This window comes from Callospermophilus lateralis, chromosome 17 (genome assembly GCF_048772815.1).
Source record: "Callospermophilus lateralis isolate mCalLat2 chromosome 17, mCalLat2.hap1, whole genome shotgun sequence".
Taxonomy (NCBI): domain Eukaryota; kingdom Metazoa; phylum Chordata; class Mammalia; order Rodentia; family Sciuridae; genus Callospermophilus; species Callospermophilus lateralis.
The window spans coordinates 67,713,943-67,736,825 of record NC_135321.1 but is presented as its reverse complement, the minus strand read 5'-3'; positions in this window follow the sequence as shown (position 1 = coordinate 67,736,825).

Below are 22,883 nucleotides of genomic sequence, written 5' to 3'. Positions count from 1 at the left end.
TGGTATTCACAGTTCTGAGGTCTGAGGAGGAACTGGTGGCTCTCAGATCTTAGTGTTACTAGTTCTGAGATTGAATGTCAGGGACCCTCAGCTCCTAGTGATCGAAACTGCCATGTTGCCTTCATGGGATCAGTAGCCAGCCACTTCCATCAGTTCCCTGGAGATCATCTGACAACTGCACCTAGCAGTGCCTGCAGTTCTCCACTGCTTTTGATTTAAAAGGTGAACTCAGGCATGCACAGTGTCCTTCCAAGATACCCATAGTATGTCTGCTTAGGCATGGTTAGGGCAGGGGCTCCTTGCACTTCACACACTAAGGACCATTGAAGGGTCCCAAAGGGTTGAGTCCTGTTGAGCACTGCAGATTGGAGTCATCTGGGGAGGACCTGCTATGGAAGCAAAACACTCTGAGTGACTGTGAGGCATTTGTGGCAGCCAAGGCCACCACAGACAGGGGCACAATTTTTTATCAATTTATTGAGAACATTGGGCCCTTCTGTCTCATTTAGATGGAGAGCTGCTTTTGAGCCTTCAAGCCCCTGTGCAATTAAATAAATTCTAGAAATAAGCCTGGGAACAATTTTTTCCTAGACAGCTTCTTTCTCCACTCCAGAATGATGATGAACAATATTATTCAACTGATCCCCAGTATGGCTGTGGTCTTCCTGTGTAGGCTTCCTGATGAGAAGACAAGGCCGACCTTTACACCTCTCCCCCCTACAGTTCTGACCGCAACTCACTAGGGACCCAGCAGGCTGCAAGTCCTGACTTCATCCCAAGACAGACCCACTCCCCACTCATGCAGTGCTCTGACCCTCCCATATGTAGTATTGGACCCACCCTGACCCCAGCCTGACAAATACTGAGTGTGACTGGCCCAAATGTAATGTAATCAAGTTCTCCTACAAATCAATGAGGAAAAAAGAAGGCTACACATCACATGGTTTGCCAATCAACAAAATGTGGAAGTTTACCAAAGAGAATACTCAAATAGCAAGGAGCCCAAATTTTAGTGCCATTTGTGAGATGAAGAAATGGGGTGACTTCAGACATGCACAAAAGTGATTGGAAGTGAAGTCGTTTGTGGTCTGTCATGTGCAATCAAACTCCATGGTTCTTCATAGGGCCCAGGTTCCATGCCATCAGTATCAGGGTCACAAATTTTTATCAAGTACCTATTGACAACTTTGAGCCCCCCTGTCTCAGTTGGATAGAGACCTGCTTTTGAGCCTTCAGGCCCCTCTGACATTAATCAGGTTTCTAGAAGTAAGCCTGGAAATAGTGTTTCTGAAGACTACTGAGTGATGCTGGAGAGTGGGGATGGATGGAAAAGTGTGGCATGGAGAAAGGAGGCTGGGATGTAGGGAAACTAGAGGGAACATCCTGAGGGTGAAGGGATAAGCTGAGAGACCTACATTCCCAACCCAGTTCATCACACCAGGGGAGGAAATGGGCCTTATCTCAGGTGCCCATCACAATCCTGTGAGTGCAGCAATCTTGGTGCTCAATGAGCATCACCATCACTCAGGGGATGTAAGGTCACAGGAGGTTCCTGGAAGTAATGGGAGCCAGGATTTAGAATTGGTTCTCTGACTCCATATGATTGTCCCTCTCTCAGTATTTTCACCTGCTTGCATTGATCTGATTGTTCATGGCAGACAACATCACAGCTAGTGTCGGAGATACGGGGGGAGGCACCAGTATAGATCTCTCTGGACACCCAACCACATTGTTCCGAGGAATTTCTGTTTAGGATATTGAGGTGGTGCAGAATACATGAGTGAGTACTCATTCCATTTGAATCCTCCGTGGACATGTACATCATTGTCTCAGGCTTTAACTCTGCTCCCAGGGCACTCTGTACTCTGTCTCACTCAAATAAGGCTGCCATATGTACTGCTAGAGAATGGGAAGTTGAAACCACAGGCATTCATCTCTCACACTTCTGAATTTGGGAAACCCCAGAAAGATGGTGTGAGATTTAATGTCCAGTGAGTTTTCCCCTCCAGGCTTGAGAAAATGGCTACCTTGCCTGTGACCTCCTAGGGCTAAGAGAGCTTTAGCATCCCTTCCTTTTTCTAGAAGGGCACTAGTACTATCATAGGAAATCTACCCTGATGACATCATTAAAATCTTAAGAGCCACTGAAGCCACCATCTCATGGAGGTTAGGGCATTCACTCATGCATTCTGCAGGCCAAAACTTTCAGGTCACAATACACAAAAACATCAAGAACTCAAGAGAAATCAGATTCCAGGATAGTACTTGATGTTCTCTCTAGTATATAGAGCATGTCCTGGATGCAGGGAGCCCACATGGGGTGGTCAAAGTGACTGAACAGAAGAGGCAAAGGCAAGGCCTGTGTTGGGTCAGGTCAACTTGCAGGGAAGTGTGGGTTGTGGATTGTGACTGATCCTGATGAACCCAGGCCAGTGCTTTGGCCCCTATCTGGACTGGAGCCTACCATGAATCTGGAGGAGGGATTGTGGAGGGCTCTTCAGGAATGTCAATGCATACTTTTGATCAGATGATCTATGAAAGGGCAGAAAAGTGTGTCAGATATCTGGGGCTAGGCCTAAGTGCTAGGGAACATGGGTTGAACAGCTGGCTCTGTTGGAGCTTCTCACCCAGCCAGGAAGGGCATCTGCTACCACAGAGAAAACCACTGATCGCTTACATCTCCAAGCATTACTTCCCTCTACCTGCAGCGCTAGACACTCTCTAACAGTTCCAGAAGCTCTGGCCTCAATGTTCTTAGTTCCACCACTGCCTGGATGTTCAGGGTTAGGGTGTAGGGCAGTAACCAGGCAAGCTCAGGGGGTGTCCACCATCAGTGAGGTCTGTTCACAGGGTACAAGTTTCACTACCTTGGGGTTGGCCAACCACCTGGAAAATAAACCATCTTCTAGCATATGGATCACCCCTGCTCATGAACAATGCCACAATAACACCCTGATGTTTCAGAAAGATTTAGAGTTCAAAAAACATGATCAGGGAATGCCAGTGTCTCAGATGCCCCAAGCACACACCTCTGGCATCATAATTCATGTAATTCTCACTATTCAAACAAATGAAATACAGCCCTCTTTGGAAGGTGGGTTGGGGTGGGAACCCAGGTGTTCCACTACTTTCAGCACAGCTTGGACTTTCACATGACCTCTCCTGAGTCTTGGGTTCTTGGTATATAGTCCTAACCCCACCATTAATAGAGAGAGAGTTGTCTTCCATAAATCATATCTTTGACCAGATGCTGATGCTTGGCTTTTCTGCGTGGTTCAGCGCAGGGACATGAGAAGCCTGGAATAAGTGTGGGAGGATCTTAGAGAAATGTGCCTGGCTCACTAAGGACCACATGGTTCTCTTCAGGTGCTAAGTGATGTCAGGAGCACTCAGAATGGTTTCTGCATTGGGAAATAATCCCTCCTGGGACCAGCCCATCCCATGGTCTGAGCACTACTCCCCATGCCTGCTACCAGCTCCTCATTGCTATGAAGCTACAGCTTGAGTTTTCCAATAAGAAATCTTTTTTTTTTAAATAATCCTATGTCTTGCTTACCTGTCAGGTTTGTGGATTTTGAGGCTGAAGAGATAGAGGACCCAAAGCTTCAGTTGATGATAGATTCCAGTGTCAGACACATCCAATCCCATAGAGGCTCAATCTTCCACATTCTCCAGTCTTTGAGATTGTGCAGCAAGAGAGAGCTAAACACATTCCCATAAAAATTTATGATTAAAAAAAAGGTGATAATGGGGTGTGATAGCACACATGTGAACATTCTTTCAGAATAGGGCACTTCTCTTGCCAGTGGAACAGCCCCTGAGCATTTGGGATTCCAGATGCCCTTGGATTTGAAGTGGATATAGCCTATTCCAAGGTGCTATCTTCTCTCCCCCTGCCTATGTAAAGAGTCAACACACCGTCTGCCTAGGACATGAGTCCATGTGGCCCAAGTATATCGAATATGGGTATCTCAAAATGTCCTCCCACATGACATACATTGTCCCACTGGTGCAGAGTCTCCTCTAATGGTTCCTGATGTCAGAATGTGCAGGGCCATCCTGGACCAGAGTAGATCCCTTAAACACTTTCTTTCACTGAATGGATGGAGCACAGCTAGAACAACCATGTACGCATCACCCTCTTACCCTCTGTCCTAGTGTGAACCTCCAGAAAGACTGGCCCTGAGGCTCACCCACCAGAAGTCTAATACTGCAGGTATCCAGAGACCAAAGTTCCTGACTAGATCACACTTGAAGTCATAACTGTATAGATGGATATCATGAACATCTGGTGGGGTTTCCCAACTTCACCATGTGGATAGGCCCACATTTGGCCATCGCGAAGTCCATGGGAAACTTGGAAGAGAATGAAATGGAGTGACATCTAAAAGGGGACAATTTGTATCAAGATCTAAATCTCCTGCCCTAGACTGATGAGCTGTGCTCCAAGAGGACTTTTTCACCAAGGTGGGCTGGGCTGGGAATCCAGGTGTCTACAAGACTTTGGGAATGTCAGCCTGGACTCATGGAATTATGTTTTATTCTTTACATTCTCAGCACTGTTTGTCTGTTGGGTGGGGTAGCTCATGGTCTTGATTTAGCAACTCCACGGTGTGAACCAGAAGACACCATCCATGCTTCCTACAACTCCCAGAGGTGTCTTGGGCTTGGGGACCCTTCCTACCAAGGCCACACACAATTTCTTCTTCTCCAGGCACAGGCTTCAATTTCCACACCCCCATTTCTTGGAAGTGTTGCTTTTCATAGGACTACACATGGATATCTTGACCCTAACCAAAGAGCTGGACCAGGAGGAAGGACTCACCCAGCAGAATGGCCATCAGAACTTCAGTCTGACACCAAGACAGGTGATACCTCCCATTCATTTTTACACATCCCACAAGTCCCTCTGTCTACCCTCATACCCAATACAGACTGAGCATGGGCCATTTCTGTTCTGTAGCTGGTGAAAATGCAACTATTGCCCTCAAAGTAGAAATGATCAGTGTAGGTGCCTGAAAGTTATGTTGTACCCCGACTATAGTGCTTCTAAATCAACTGCCAGCCAAGGTATAGAGGGACATAGTGATAGCACTGAACATGAGTCCTATATGGAGATCTGGCCCACCAGGGGTCACATAACCCTAGGTCCTATAATGAAAGCACACTGGTATCTTCCTGCACTGTTGTGAGTCTTCCTCAATGGGGCCCATCCAGTCCTCAACTCTTCCCTGGACCACAGAATCTCTTCTCTAAGCCTGGGCCAGTGAAGGGCAGTGGGTCCCAGCAGAACTTCTCCTACAGGAGCCACATGAGAAAGCAGAGGTGTTTAGTGAGGACAACCATGACCCTCCATACCCCGAACATCCTCCTGGCTTCCCAGCACCTTCTGCTGTGCTGCTACTGTCCCAGACCCAGGACTTCACAAAGGCCCCTTCATCCCTGGAGGCTGAGCACTACAGGCTCCTCTGCCCAAAAGAAGAGTCCTCATCTCTATCCCCCTCCTGATGCCAATTTTGAAGTGAACTACAGATTGACACCCAATGCATGCAGGAAAGACACCCTACTCTGGGTCTCATCTCCAGGTCTCTGGAAAGAAACATATGGCTCTGGGGCTGATTCCTATTGCCCAGCATCTGAGAGGAATGTCAGTCATCAGACCCCAGAGAAAGAAGAAGAGGCATTGAAGACAGTAGGATAGGTATCGGGTGAGCCAACCTCTCAGGCAGGGTCTTGGTGAGATCTCACCTTCACTACATCCTGCAACACAAGGGGCAAAGATCCTTGTCATTCAGAACTGATCCTGCTAGTCCTCAGGAAAGGGAGGGCAAGGAGAGGGCACTGGGAATGTAGGAGGAAGGCCAAAGGTGGGAACTGGGAAGGGAGAAGGAGAGAGGTGCATACCTGGGGCAAAGCTATACATGGCGGGAGTTGACTGTCAAGAGTGAAGGAAAAGCATTTAGTAGAGAAATGTTCTCATGGCTGCTGCCTTCTGCTGTGGTGTCTGTGCTACTCTGTGGGGTGAGGACTGAGAGGAGGAGGTATCTGCAGATTCCATTCCTCAGGGTGCACAGATGCAGGGCCAAGCCCTTGCCTCCATATTTAGCCTGCACCTTCCACTGATGCTGGAAGAAAAACAGAACAAAAGCTTAACAGAAACCCAGTCATTATGTTGTTTACATAGCCTCAGTTAATTTAAGGGGCCTTCTCTGTACATCCCTTCATGAACTGTGTCCCATAACCATCTCTGTTACCAATTGGCTGAGGATTCAAACATCCATCTGGAGAGCAACCACAAATAGGAAAAGTGCACCTCCCTTAATATTATCCGTTCTCAGTTTCCAGGGCCAACATATCCCAGATCTTAGCATTCACAGCCCTAAGAGTGAATGACAGTGACCCTCAGTGTCCAGTGAGAGCAGCTCTGCCATTGTGTTCCTGACAGGAGGAACGAGTAGCTACTGAGAGTTCCCTGGAACTCTTTCAACAACCAGACCTAGTAGCTCTTAGCAGCTCTCCATTGCTCTCTGTCATTCTCTTTCATAACTGTCCTCAGGGTGACCTTCCAGGTCTGCTTTCAGTGCCAGCAGCCTTTCCTGTAACCAGTTCTTAGTAAAATCAGCTCTACCTGCTCTACTTGAGATAAAAGGCATGCATAGGTTGAATATAACAATGTACTTGAGGCCTCACTAGGAGTTATGCTGCACCACAAGGGTAAGTGTTAAAGGAACTTTTTGCATAAGGAGATTGGGAAGGAAGCTCATTTACTTAAAAAGAAAAAACAAGGTGGGCTCAAGCACACACAGTATCCTTCCAGGAAACCATGGGACTTCCCTGAGGTATGGGTAGGAAGAGGCTCCTCATACAGCAGACCACAACCAGCTAAGGAGATTCAAAATGGTGGTATCATTGAAAGAGATTGAAGGATGGAGTGATCTCAAATATACTTTGACCAAATATAATTCTAGGTCACAGTGACATAATTGGGTCAGCCATGAATGTCAAAGACAGGGAAACCAATGTTTTTCTTTCCTTTTGGTATTTTTGGTGGTACGGGTTATTGAACTCTGGACCTCACACATGCTAGGCAAGTATTTTATCACTGTGCCACAACCCAAGCCCCCAAAGTTTTCTTTAAATGCCTTTTGGAAAGTGTTGGCCCTTTCTCTTCTGTCTCATGTAAGAGAGATGTGTGGAGCCTTCCGTCTTTTAAACCATCATAGAATTTTCTAGAATTGGCAATGGGGATGGCATTTTACTTAGATAGCTTATTTCTGATCCTGGGGAAGAGGCTAGATATCCAGGATGAACAAATATTCAGCATCACAAAGGGCTTCCTGCATAGGTGGACAAGGCTTGGTTTCTAGGGAAAGAAGTCATGGCCCCCTTTGAAACTTCAGCTAACAACACAGTCAAGATACATTCTGCCTGTTGTCATTACTCCCCAGATGGCAAGCCAGACAGGCATCCTACAGATCACTGATAACAATTTTAGAAAACAGGGGAGTGATGGACCACGTAAGTTGGAGCATCATTCAAGAACTGAGGTGAGCTGGGGCAAGCTGATCCATCACCCTGCAAGATCCCCACCTACACACATGGGTGATGGCCACTGCAGAAGCACACTGTACACAGGCCCTGAAGTTCCTGACACACCACTAAGCATGCACAATTCAATGACTCAAATTCTTTTTTCCCAAAGCATACAGTAAATGAAAGTGAGGAAACACAGAGTGAGATTGGGGCTAACTAATAGTGTTAGTGCTTTTCCAAATGCTAGTTAGCATAAATTGGGACCAATAGCATTTGTCTTTTTCCAGAGCCTTACAGGCATAAGCTTGGACACATCACAGTGATGCAAGGGCAATATAAACCCCTAGACTAGCACACTTGGTCAGAGAAAGCCAGCTATCAGGTCCCCTCTTGCACTGCAGGAGTTCGATACATGTTCTTCAATAAATCCTACTGTTACACTCACTCTTCCTGGTCTGCAGAGTTCATTCTTTGAATTTGCAAGAAAGATCCCAGGAAAAGGAATTGATGGTGAGCCACTGGGTTCTGCATTGACATAGAAGTGTATAAACCAACTTTGAGAGGAGCACAAATTCTTAGCTGCAGAAAACTGCACTTCACACAGTCTTAACCTGCCAGCGGAAGCAGAAAAAACCCAGTTTCACCTGCTAACAGGGGTAGAAAATCAAGATTCTTCTTTCTGTGCCCAAATTGGGGCTTCTATGGAGGGTGACTGAAATGGAGCAACAAACTGTCTCCTTCATTTCTGCAGTTCTATACTCCTTATAGAAATAACTCTCTCTTTCAAAAATAATTAATGTCTGTCACCCATCTAAAATTCAGTAGAGCACCTGCTAGTCTAAAGCCACAAGTGTCAGACTTACTGGAGGAGGCTTGTTCAATATCTTTTGTCACTAAAGTAGAAATGTTGGTCAAGCTCAGCTTCAACCTCTCTCTGAGGAATACAACACATCAATGGATCCATTAAGTGTTTGCTTTTTTTTCCACTTTAAGACTGACTGGACTCAATGGTGGGAAGGGGTCCCTTACCTGGTGTACTTGGATCCTAACACAATGTCTTAGTCTGATCCAAGGTCTTTGAAAAACAGTAAGACCCTAATCCCCAGAGGGTGAGCCACATTGTCTATTGCTCCAGTTTTCTTCCCTTCTTTTCCTTTCTGTGTCTCTCTCACACATGCGCTGTAAACATCATGTAGATTCTGATTTCTTATACTCATTTAAATCCCAATTGTTTCAATAGAAAACATGAATGAGGTTTTGAGGAATTTTCAATCCTTAGCGCACCTGTTAGGACCCAAATCCCATGCTGTCTCTGGTGAGCTTCACTCAGGAGCAAGGTCCCATTCTCTGGGTTTCCAAACCCTGCCTGTTCAGAGAAGAACCCTGCCAGTTCATCCCTCTCCTAGTCTAGACTTCACATTAGGAACTTTGCCTCCACCAGGGGAGAGAGCCAAAAAACTTTTTTTTCCCCACAGCATGGAGGGGATTCTGGTGCTCAGAACCCAGGAAGAAAAAGACACAGCATGACAATCCACAATTCAAAGTCTCTTAAACCATATTTCATTTAATGTTTGTGCTGATGCAACAGGATTGTAGTGGCCCTAAGAATGAGTATGATAAGAAATATATTAGGAAAGACTAGAATCTTCTTTAGGGCACTTAACCTAGAGGGACATGGCTCTCTTTTAGCATAATAACTAGGTTCCTCAAGAACAGGTAACTCTGTTTATACTGCCCCCACAATGCATGGCAAAACAGTACAGAAAAACAGAAGATCACTTCTTTGAAGAGGGAAATGACACAGGAAAGGATTTTTGAATAATGCATTGGTCAGCACAACTAATATGTTATGAAGGCCTCAGAATGTGGTCCCTCATGTCTTGAGGATCATAGTACTTTGTGGTGCTAAGAGCAACTACTCCACCTAGCAGGATTCAAAGGGTGGTCATCCATGGCTTTCAGGTCCACATGGCACTGAGGGATACCTCAATATGCCAATGGAGGGATGCCAAAGGAGGTCTTCTTCCCCTTTGTCTTTTAGATGGGTTATACTCCACCTGGCACCCGACTCCTTGAAGAAGTATTTGGAAACATTGGTATTTCTTTGACACTCAGACCCTAAAGAAGTGTCTGGTATTTTTCTGAGCCCAAGCTTGGCCTGAATACCAGCTGGAGGATGTGGAAAAATAGCCTCCTGAGGCAAGTATAAACCGTAATCCAGTTTACACTTAAACATAAATTGTAAAAGGGAGAATAAAGTGGCCACAGGTACCCTATACATAACAAGCTTTTTTTTTCTTCCTGGAGACACAACCCAAAATTATGCAACCAATGTAAATTAGATTTTTCACTCTTGGCTACACTAAAAAAATGCAATCCAAAGATTCTCAAGCTATATCAGCACCAATATTTTCAGCAAATAGAATAGAACTTTACTGGCTCTAAGTATGAGTATGATTGCAAATCTATCAGGAAAGGCTAAAATGGAAAGCAGTTTCTCTTAGAGAAGGATCAAATACAGAAAAGCCTTTTTTCTAAACACTTATATCCTCCTTACTCAGGTTTTGCCAACAGAGCCCCAACATGCTGAGGAAATAGAAAATCAGGAGGAATGCACTTCAGCTCCTTCCTATACCTACAAGTCATAGGAAAGAGTCCCAAAAGACTCATTATACTACAGGTCACTTTTCTCTGCAAGGCTTGAGACAAATTAAGAGTGACTTAGAAAGATTCCAGGATGACCTTGATAAATATACAGAGATATTTCATGGCATTAACCAAACTTTGACCTACCTTGGAAAGACATAATGATGTTAATGAACCAAATTCTCTCTAGCACTGAACACTAGGATGCTTTATGGGTGGCTGAATCCTCTGGGGATGAATGATATATAGTGCAAGTCCCAGGAGGCCTTCTCCTTCTAACTGAAATGGACTCAGAACAAACATAGCCAACAAAGCAATAGGCAGTTCTCTAGGAGGATCAAAAATGGGATACAGATGGGTCACATGGGGCAATGGAAGGGAAAGTACTTTCAGGATTGTGTGGTACAGGGCTTTAGGAAAACCCATACTAAATCTCCAAATTATTTCAAACAATCTGGAGAATGCAGAAACTTCCACAAACATTTTAGAAAAACTCAGGGAAGCATTAATTAAATACGCAACAATGTCCCCTGTTTGCCCAGCATAACAACCTGAAAAACAAATTCATAACTCAATCATTAGGAAAAAATTACAAAATCAACTGCAAAAGGGAGACAACACTTTAGATAGTTTCTTAAAACATGCCACTTGGGTGTTTTACAATCATGACCAAGAGGAAGAGGAGGAAGAAGATGAGGAGAGAGAGAGGAGAGAGAGAGAGAGAGAGAGAGAGAGAGAGAGAGAGAACAAAAGAAAGCAACTGCCCTTATGACAGCCCTACAGATGGCTAAATCCAGTAGACAAGGTCCCCAGAGTGGTATTGCTCCCACCATAGCTGGCTAGAACTGTGGCCAATAGGGACATTACAAGAAAGACTGCCCATGAAACAAAGCAATGCCACCAACACCCTAACCTGTCACTGAAGTGGATCACAGGTGTTTCGAATACGCACACAGGCTAGGACCAGTGGACAAATCCCTCACTTCAAACAGTCCAACAATAGGAATGATGGGTCCTGGGGAATCCTTCTTAGGTTCCAACTATTCAGACTGTTTTATTTCTGTACAGGAGCCTAGGATGACCTTGACTGTCGAGGAACGGAAAATTAATTTCTTTCTTGACACTGGTACCATTTTTTCTAATGCCTCTCAAACCTCTGATAAGTCCATCTAATTGACCTTGACTCTTCTACCCCTGCCTCAGGAAGACCTGAGCCTGGCAGGCCAAAACCAAAGTGAGCTGAGGCAAGCCGATCTGCTATCCTTCTGCAACAAATCCTGAACACAGTGGGGATGCCCACTGCACAACTTTTCCAAACCCCAATTAGCATAAACTTGACCAATAGTATTGGTTCTCCTTCCAATTAATAAAGACAATAAATATTTTTTACTCAGGAAAAAAGTGAAGTTGAACCAATGGAATTCCCAAGTGCAAAACAATTTCTGACTACCTACATGCATTGTTTAGAATGTTTATTTTTTAATTACAGATGGACACAATATCTTCATTTTATTTTCATGTGGTACTGAAGATCAAACCCAGTGCCTCATGCATGCGAGGTGAGTGCTCTACACACCTCTGAGCTGAAACTTCAACTCACAACCCTGCATTTCCATGAATTCTAAAGACAATGTGCAGTGTGAGAAAGGTTGTCTAGTGTTGCATTTCACATGGTGTAATACGGAAATGACACATTAAGATATCATAAAAACAGTGCATAAATACTTTTCTCTCTTTACTGAATTCAAGAGGTTTAAAGATGTATGAAGTTTTGAAGCATTTTGGTGATGGCTTTCCATGATAGAGAGTTGCTGTCTCAGGGTGCCAGGAACATATGGGGCGTTCTGCTAACGCTACAATCTGAGAGCCACTGGTACTCCAACCACAGAACTGCTAATACTAAGGGAGCTAGTTGTACTCTGCCTATTTGTGATTGCATCTAAATTAATCCAAAGAAGCCTAAGATGTTTGAGAACCTCTTCTCTCCTGATGCTAATTCTGAATTTCCTTCCTGCCCCATACATACCAGGATATGAAGGTTTTAATGCTTAGTGGGTGAGCAACATGCAGAAAGGGCACTAAGAGAACAACTTCCTCTGTAAGCAGCCCAAACATGTGTTCATGCAGGTTTACTCATGTGAGAGTTCTTCAGTTCTTCCAAATAATGTCCCCTCTGCACATCACCACATCAGCCTACATCTACCTGGAGAAGGTCACATTTTCTTGCAGCAGTGCACTTTGTGCTTACTTCTGAATCTAGGCCTCAGGGGCCTCTTCTGTATATTGACAATTCTTCCTTATTTACTTTCCCTTGTTCCTTGAAACAAAGCTCTATTACATCTTGTGGTTCTCATTTACACTTTCAGTGTTATTTGTACTTCACATATGATACCACACATACATATATACACATGTATGCATAGATTCATATGTCTACTTATACACATATATGTGTTCCAATTCAAATTACAAGGGTGAATATTGTTTACTGGCTGTATCATGAATGATATGCTCAATAGAATAGTGGCTTTCTGGGGTGGAATTTATTTCTGGTTACCATGGGCATGCCATGGAATCAGGGAGAGTGATTAAGGAATAACTGTAGGAATTAAGAAAATTGTTTGTGAGAAAATACTTATCAAAATAGTGCCCAGTCTGGGTTCAAATATCTTTGAGACTTAAAACAACACTTGTATTCCCAATTATCTAGATGCAAGACTCTGGATGAGAAACCTAATTACTCTAAGAAAGATAAGGGCATATTGTTCAATGTCTACTTAAGAAAAGGCCAAGAAGCTGGGGTTCTAGCTCAGTGCCAGGATGCTTGTCTAGGATGTGTGAGGCCCTGGGTTTGAGCCTTAAGAGTAAATCAAACAAACAAACAAATAAATAAATCATGTCCATCGGCATCTACAGGAAAAAAAAAAAAAACTTAAAAAAAGGAAAATCCAAAATGACAACAGAAAGTTTTCTCAGACAAAAGACCCAAGAGCCCTACAAAAATTGAGATAAACAATAATGTGAAAGAACTCTTGTCAAATTGAGTAATAAACTCCACTCCATAAAAGATAACATTAAATTATCTGCCCTGCAATATGTAAGGAGTGGTATAGAGCAGGCATTTTGATCTTTAATTTACCTAATTACATTAGTCATCTTTCTGTGGCTTTGAAACCATATGTAAGGTAAACCAATTACAAGGAAGAAAACTTTATTTTGACTGAACATTTCAGAGATTTCTTTCTATGTATACTTGGTCAGCTTCATGGTTCTGGAGACTCCCTGGAGGCAGAACATCATGGCAGAGATCACATATTGGAGTAATGCTGCTCACCTCATGGCAGCTGGGAAGTAGACAGCATGAGGCCAGGATCCCAATATCCTCCTCAAGGGCATGTCCACAACCATGCAACCTCCTTCCAGCAGGACCCACCGCCTACTGTTTCATCACCTCTCAATATTGCCAGAGGCTGATGAGGAAATATTTATAGACCTTTCGTGGATATTTAAGATCCAAATCAACACACATATTTCATTCTATACTTCCTACATCAGGATGCATATGCCTAACACTGCATGCTGGTATTTGGAATTCACAGCTGTGACTTAAGCAAGGTCAAACTGGGTCTCACATGTGGACTGGTGTGAATCATACAGAGATGTGGGATTCTGACTACATTCTGGCAGTGAATGAACACTTTGGTTGTTATCTCTTTGGGAGGGGTAAGCACATTTCATGAGAGGGTGGAAGAGAGAGCCAACTACAAGTGGCAGTAGTTCAGTTTATCAGTCGGTTCTCTGCTTCTCAGGCACATATCATAACTGTCTTTCCTGAACTTCTCTGAAAATTGGTTCAGCCAAACTTAATATTCTCCTTGTCCACCCTGGGACATGCTGCATTCTATAAGGAAGATTATTCAATGTTACTGTAATAGTTAATTCCATGTACTGATTTGGCTAGGCACAAATACCCAGCAGTTTGGGCCAAACACCAGTTAAATGTTACTGTGAAAGTTTTTGTTTTGGGCGTGGGGTGGGAATTCGTATATCCACTCAGTGGACTTTGATTAAAACAGATTACCTTCCACTGTCGGGGGTCTCATCTACTTCATACATATATGGCCCCAGGAAGCAGACATCAATTGCCATGTCCCTTAAATACATCTACTAACAGACACCTAAATATTTTTCCACTTCACAACTATTGCTACTACTTCAAGACAAACACACACACACAAACACACACACACACACACACACACACCTGAGGTGGGGTAGTTAATACAAACTCAATACACAAGTAACTCTCCATAGGTATCTCATCTTCATATACAAGCTCACACACTCCCAAATATGAAGAAATAACTCTGTCTTCCAAAATGCAGAAGCCTGCCATCTGCACACCACACAATGAATATATTCATACGACTGCTCCACAAAATTAGTAACCGACCAGCCTTCACACACTCAACTACATGTGCATGGGTAATGAAAATAAAATTTATTCAAAATCCCTTGTACCAAAACATGATGTCCAGAATGTACAAATATCCCTCCTCCATTTCCCAACTATAATAACCACATTGCAAGTGCAGAGAAAACTACCCAAATGCCTTCCTTAACATAGCCCATATGCAAACACATGTGTATCCAAACTCCCCAGGGTGTGTTCGTGAGAAAACTATATATATACAAGACCACCACAAGAAAAATATTACAAAAACCAGAGCTGACTTTCCCTTGATCTCCCATATCCACACAGAACAAGAAGATGACCATCACCACTTCATCTGACCCACACTTCTGAACACATACCACATTCTCGTCAGGCAGTCGAAACAGAGCAAGATCCAAATTATGAATGCACGTCAACACATTAGGGACCCCGCCACCCCATCAAAGGAACAGTGAAAACAACCAGAGCCCTCTGAACTCCTACTAACCCTCCAGGACCAGCGCAGCGTCTCATGTTCTCACCCAAACAACCACCCCGTGATCTCATGCCCATCAAAACGGAAGGAAAACTTCCTGGCACCCAGAAATATCCACAGGGGCCCCCAACAGCCCAGCAACGCATACGTGAGACCATATCATCAACTTCACTGCCGCCATACACAAGCACCACAAATTAATAAGACAACATGACTCTCTTTATTGCACAGGACTTGTGGTCACCCGGTTCTCCCATCATCATTTAGGTGCTCTGTCCAGAGGAGCCCCGCAACAGCCCACCTACGATGGCCCGTCAATCACGGGGTGACTACAGCAGACTCAACACACTTGGCTCAGTGTGTTCCCTTCTGCAAAGTTGCTAAGGCCTGGGAAATGAGCGTCCTTCAGCTAACAACCCAGATGCCAGGTGACAGTGTCCTCTACATTCACAGGTTTCAGGCGGAACAAGAAGATGACAGTCACCACTTTGTCAGACACCTACAGGAGCCTCAGACCTGCTGACCAGGACTGCGCTTCTCAGGCACCAAACAGGTGCCCTGGAGCCGGGTTTCACACAGGCTGCAAGGGACATGGATGGAGGATGCTTCGACGTGGGCGCCACACTGGCCATCTCACCCCTCACTGCCAGGCCTGCTGCAAGCGGCCTGCATCCCCTGGGTTGCCTGGCGAGGCGCAGGGGCCAGAGGAACGGGCAGGGACATAGTAGGAACGGAAGAGGTTCGTGGGTCCACTACCTAGAGGCTTATGGGACTGAGTCTGGACGCCGCCATGGGAGCCCAGCTGGCCTTTGGGAACCCGCTGTCTGTGCTGGCGCCTGTGCCTTTCCCAGCAGGAGCCCCAATGCACGTTGGAGCCTTTGCATGGCAGCCTGTGCACGCGCCCTTCCAACCAAGCATGTGCTCAGGCACTAGGGATGCAGGAGGGACACCCGTGGCCCTGCAGGAGGAAGAAATGGGCAAGGAAGCCTGCAAGGTGTCTCCGGCAAGAAGGCTCCCCATAAAGAGCATCTGGGCTGGTCCTTCATTCAGTGGGAGCACCTGAAATGACAAAGTGATCTTCGCAGTTACAAACTGCTCATGCCTACAGTAGAGACCACCCTGCTGCAGTCCTTGGAAGCTAAGGAAGCTCTCTACCCTGTGCTCCTTCCCATGGCCAGTTTGCACAAATTGAATTTGACTAGTGTTATCATATGAGCACCTGTGGTATAGCATTTTGAAGCAGTGCAAACTGATTGCATGGGTAAGGGCTGAAGCTCAGTGGCAAAGCACTGACCAAGAGGATACAAGACCCTGAATTCGACCTTGGTTTAGCAAATAAAATTTGCTTTGAAAAATCTGGTCTCCAGCATTCATTACAGTGTATAATTATTTTTTAAAAAATTTTAAAAACCTGTGGAATGAGAACAGAGTTTTTCTGCACTGCATAATTTATATCACTGCTTCAAAAGAAATAACAAGGGAAGAAAGAATGGAAGAAGCTTCTTTTTAGTGCCTGAATATCATGGTTTGCCCCCCTCCTGCCATTTATTGAAAAGACTTATAATAAGGTGTTAATATTTCATGAACACCGAACTGTGTGTTTTGCAAGCCAGGGATGGGAGAAAAAAAAATCATCACCAACAAAAACAACAAGAAAAAAACACTTTATACATAAAACACAATCCATACCCCACAGTTTTTTAGAGTACTGACTGTGTATACCAGTGATTTTGTGGCTCATGAGAGCCATGGTTTACTGGTCCTGCCCATCATTGGAAGCAAAGACAATTTGGTTGTTGAAAGAGAGGGTCACCTGTCACACCCCTCTCCTGTGGATTTTAGAAACTACTTCAAAATGACCCGGAGGCACACACCACTTGTGTCACCCCTGAATTGCCTGAAGGGAACTCAAAGTTCTTCTATACATATTAGAGCTCTTCCTGGAATGTCTGCCCAGCCCCCCACCCCCCCCCCCCCGCCAGGTCAGCTGTCCTTGGCCCCTCCCCCCCTACAGAATGTCTGGATCCAACATTCCACTGTGGTTTACATTTAAACTTTGGCCAGCTTGGCTCAGTTGGACCCTGAGCATCTGTTACAGACAGGTCACTCTCTGGGTCCTGTACTGACGTTTCCCACTGTGGAGACTGTGAGACACTGTGTCAGGTGTCCTGCCTGGCCTTCAGAAGGAGGTGAGCCTGGACAGTCAGGGGTCTGTTATCTGAGGGCAGTCACCCCAAAAACCCTTGGGAGTAAGAATGGAGCACTTACCCTGTGGTCAACTGATTGAACAGAAGTAAGGGAAGGAAAGAGCCTTAGACAATACACTTGAAATGGCCCAGGAAGCCCTGGGAAGACTGATACTGCTCATGGGGAGGAGGGCTCCTAAGACCCAGGTCCAGTCTAATCCAGGGAAGTACACTGGGTCAGCAGAAAGGAGAGAGGCCACGGGATTGATTCCTTGTAGAATGGACACAGGTCACTGCATGGTTTTTTCGGCAGTCACAGATGGGGTCCCAGTGAGGCCTTCCTGGAGTCAAGATGCTGAGCCCTGTGTCCATTCTTCAGACACATGGAAGCTGCCTGGGATATCATTCTGAGGGGACTGACTGGGAGTCTCAGATCATAAGTGGGCAGGGGTAAGAAGTGTTCTTAGTTAGAAAACTGCCCAATGGGGATCTCAATGACCACAGATGCAGTGCGATATAGTCTCTGTGGGTGAGGCTGCAGGGCACTCCAACTGCCATAGCCCAGGGTCCCTCACAGACTTCCTGCCCAGGAAAACTTCTCCTTCCATTCAGACAGCAGGTGTCATTGATTCCAGAAGGGCAGGGAACCCAGGAAACCTTAGCCAACATAGATTTGGGCCTCTGAGGGATCTTCTGAATCCTTACCACTTTCACACTCTGTGTGTGTAGCCTCAGCTCATTGTTTTCAAGACAACACAGAAGACTTTTGCTTATCTTCATGGTTTGGTTGGTACTCCATGATAAGGGAGCACATGTGGGGTGTTCTTCATTTTCCAGGATCACGTTTGAAGATGACTGGGTTCTTTTGAAGACAGGAAGGAGAATAGCACACAGTTAGGAAGGGGCTCTACTCATATTGTCATTGGAACTTAGGCAGCTGTCCCGATGGATACATGCAAGTGTTGAAGTGTGGTACACCTCCCATTCTTTGACCTCACTCAGCATAATGTCCTGGTGAACAGGAATGTACTCCCAACAACTTGCTACAGGTAGCAGCTGGTGCAGGCCTGAGTCTCTGGGACACTTTCCTTCCCATTATTAGGAGTGCAAAGGAAAAGGACATCAGAATGGCTCTAATTCCCAGGCCCAATAAAAAAATGACCAGTGTCTGTGAAAACCTCTGGAAAACCCCAATCCTCACCATCCCATCAACTTCATAAACCTCAGTAACCTTTGCTGGTCAGCCCTGGAGAGGATCTCCGGGACTCAGTGTCTATCACATAGACCTCTTCCCTGGGAAAGGAGCTCCCTGCATTATGGCAGCAACCAGTGAGCACTAGGATCACAGATGGCCAGGATCTGTCCCCCATTCGTGTTTGGTGTGGGAAGTGCTGGGAGAAGCACCCACACGCTGGGCAGGATGTGCTCCTGGGTGAACTACAGAATTCCTCAGCCTCTAGCTAGGCAGAGATCTCAATCAGGTGTTTCTTGTTTGTGTGTGGATGCCTAGGAATAAAGTGGAGGGGTATATAAGGAGTATTAGCAAAAGGAAGGCTGAGGAGGTGATGGGAGAATAGGTTTAGAACCTGTCACCTTCACAAGTGACCCTAAAGTCCCTGCATCTGCCCTGGAGAAGGTCCCTTTCCTGTTGGTGAGAATGAGGAGGAGCATGGTGCCACTGAATAGAGTCAAGTTGATCCATTTCTAGGGAGTCACCTAGGAGGCCAATGGAGTGTCTGCAAAGGATGCACAAGGGGCCTCTCAGAATCAGAAAAAGCTGAGGTGTCACAGTCAACTGGGAATCCTGGTGTACTGAAAATGAGATTTCTCTGGGTGGAACTATGACTAAAGGAAGGGAGCAAGAAATTCACTCAGGGACCTTTGCAAACTGCACAATTTCCCTGCCCAAGGGCCCTGAGCTGTGAGCATTTGTTCGCAGATTTCCACTGAGTAAGAAACTGGGGGTCCTCAATCCTGCTGTCATTTTCCCTCCAACATTCTCCGCTTTGCTTTGCCTCCACAGCATCTGCATCGCGGAGACCAGGCATGAACTTCAATCCTGGTGCCCACATGTCTGCATTCAGGGGCCTACCCTTTCTTCCAGCTGCCCCTGTGCCAACACACCAGCCATTCTGGGAGTTGCCCCTGGCACCAAGGGTGACTGCACCTATCTCCCAGGGTAACCCTCTAGTGCTGTCCACTTACCCTGGACAGTCATATGTGCCAGGGCTGTCCACCTCTGGAAAACATGGGCCACAACTGAGGCCAGTGGGGCCTCCTCATATTCACAACATTATCCACACTCACACACCACTCAACTGGAGGGCCCCAGGGGCCTTCTGTGGGGGTGTGGAGCATCCTGCTCCATTCCTCACAGCACCTTCTGCCCTGAGGACCACTGTACCTGCCTCAGACAGTGGAGGGATTCAAAACTATGGGATCCACTGGCACCTGGGCCTTCGCCCTCCAGCACCACGACCATTTGCCCAGATGGCCCCCATCATGTTCCCAATGAATGCACGCCAATGGCCAGGTACAGTGTACGGGGAGGGCACACTACCCACCTTCCCAGCTGCAAGGCCACTAGATGACTCCAGCAGACCTCCCAGCGTGTATGAGAACTTCCGGCGCTGGCAGCGCTTCAAGACCCTGGTCCGCAGGCACCTTCCTCAGACTCCTGATGTGGAAGCACTTTCCTGCTTCCTCATGTGAGTGTTCTCCTCAGGCTCCCCCTTGAGCTCTGTCAGGAGGAAAAGCATGGGTTGGAAAGAGGAGGCTGGGATGTAGGGGAACTGGACGAAAGGTCCGGAGGGTGAGGGGACAAGCTGAGACCAGGGAATGAAACGTGCCTTATGTCCGGTGCCTATCACAGCCCTGTGAGTGCAGGCAATCTTTGTCTCCAATGATCATCACCATCACATGGAGGACTCAAGGTCAGAGGAGGTTCCTGGGGGTAATGTGGGCCAGGAATCGAAGTTGGCTGTCTGACTGACTCCATGCCTCCCCCAGTCATTTCACCTTCCACCATAGACCTGATTGTTCTCAGCACCAGGGACATCCCAACCACAAGTGGGTTTAGTGGTGCTGGCTCCAACACAGAAATCTATGGCTCCCCATACACATTGTCATGAACTCCTGATCAGGACCCTCTGGTGATGTCACACTCGAGGGGAAGCTGTCTTTGGATACTGCATGGGCATGTTCAACTTTGCCCCAGTTTGTAACTGCTCCCAGGCCATTCTGTGCCCTGTCTTCAGTCAGCCTGGGCCACCATGATGCTATGGAAAATTTGTGAAAAAACAAAAAGGCATTCCTTTTTCACAGTTCTTTAGTCAGGATTCCCAGGTAAAGGGTAACTGACCTAAAATGCCATGATTGCTCTCTCTTCTCCTTGCTTGAAAAGACAGCTGGCTCACCTGTGTCCTCACAGTGTCTCCTCCTTCTCCCAGAAGAACACTAATGCCCTCATGAGGCGCCACCCTCAGGATCTCATCTAACCTTCTAAGCACTAAATGCAGTGTCCAGATAACATTCCGTTGGGGGTTAGGGCTTCAACAGGTGAATGTTGGGGGATAAAAACATTCATCACATAGTACACCTCAATGATATTTGAGGAATCCAATCACAGTCATGCTGGTCAATGCAGCCCTTGGTGTTCAAGTTTTGTATAAGTATCCTGGAGTCCCAATGTCAATACTTTGAGTTGAACATCATGCGGCAAATAAAACAAAGGTAGGAAATTATGCTGTTGGTCTACTGATAAAGGAGGGTGACCTTGTGGACACTGATCCTGATGAATTCCAGCCCAATGCTTCGGTCTCTGTCCCGACGAGAGCCCACCATGACCATGGAAGAGGGCCTGAGGAAGGGTTTGCAGGAATGGCAGCGCACCAGCAACTTTGATCGGATGGTCTTCTATGAGACTGCAGAAAAGTGAGCCAGTTTTCAAGGCCCAGAGCCTACTGATGGGGGATCATGGTTTGCACAGCAAGGTCTGGTATAGACTGTCACCTACCTATGTTTTGGCTCTGAGGCATCTAGCTCTCCAAATAGCGGCTCCTTCTAGCTTGAGGCCTGGGCATTCTCTCGGCAACAATCCCAGAAACTCCAGGCTCCATACTCTTGATTCCAACTCTGCCTTGAGGTTCAGGGTCAGGATGGGGAGGAGGTACCAGCCCAGCCAGAGGGTCTGCTGCTGCTTTGCTGGCTCTGCAGAGGGGAAAAGTTGCACTAGATTCACTCGGGCCACCTGCCTGGGAACTGGTACCTCTTTCTAGAGTGAGGTCCATTATAACTCATCAAAGTGGCCACTACTTCAACCTGATGTTCCAGAAGAGGGTGGTGGTGGGGAGTGCATTGTCAGGGCCAGCCACCACCTCAGGTGCCCCCAGGACATGTCTCTGGTCCTTACTGACTTTGCTCTATGTAATCCCAGCCTTTCTAACAAGGGAAGGGAAGAACCCATCCTCCTTGGAAGAAACCCAATGTTCTCAGCTTAGCTTTCACTTCCACATGACCCTGCCTGTAATTTGGTCTCCCAGGTGATCCTTTCAGGGCCCAAGGTCCCAGCCTCGGTACCCCTGAATTGGGTCAGGACCTCTGGTGTTCCCTGATATAAATCACATCCCTGACCAGTTTCTACAACTAAACTGATGATGTGGTTCCTCCTGGCAGAAACAGGAGAGAGCCAGAACAAGGATCAGCTAGGGGCCCTGCCTGGGTCCCTCAGATCTGATTCCCTTAAGGTGCTAGTTGATGTAGTGTTTCCCGAGAACTCTAGTTCTTCCTCTGTAGCAGCTCCCTCCTGTCACTGGCCGGACCTAGTCCAGGACGCAACTCCACATTCCTGCCACTAGCTCCTGACTGGTAGCTTAGAATACTCCATCGCCTAGAATCCCACACCAGCACCTGCCTGGTATGGCTAACCTGATTCTCAGCTCAGCCTGTGCCTGCCTTACCCAAATCCCATCAAGGTTCATGGAGTTTGAGGCTGCAGAGGAGATGGAGGATCCAAGGATGCAGTTGTCAGGGGTCTTCCAGTGCCGACCTCCTCCTGCAACTCCGAGGCTGGAAATCCGAAGGCCTCCAGTCCCTGAGGCTGTCCAACAGCCAGGTAGGGTACCCACATTCACACAGTAGTCCATGATAGTGTCCAAACAGTGAAAAAGGCCAAGGCAAGTTGTTGTCCCAAATAAGAACTTTTCCTTCAGTATTGGAGATTCACTCTTACAAGAAAAAAAGCCCCTAACACCTGAGGTCCCTGCCACCCAGCTATGAACTGTGTATTGACTGGGCCAAGTACAGATCTCCTTTCTCTCCTTGTCTATCCAAAGAAACAACACAAGATCTGCCTGGGACTTGGGTCCCGGTAGGGTAGAGTGCATGCAATACCAGTCACTACAAATGTCCTCCCACTTGACTCTCCTAGATGTTGCATCTGGTGCACTATTATATCCCTCGGTTCCTGGGTCAGATTGTCCTCATGCATGGCATACCAGGTTAGGTCCCCTGACCCCCTGAACCCTGCCTACTACCAAGTGTTTGGGATGAACATGGAATCCTCATTCACACACCACTCTGGTCCTCC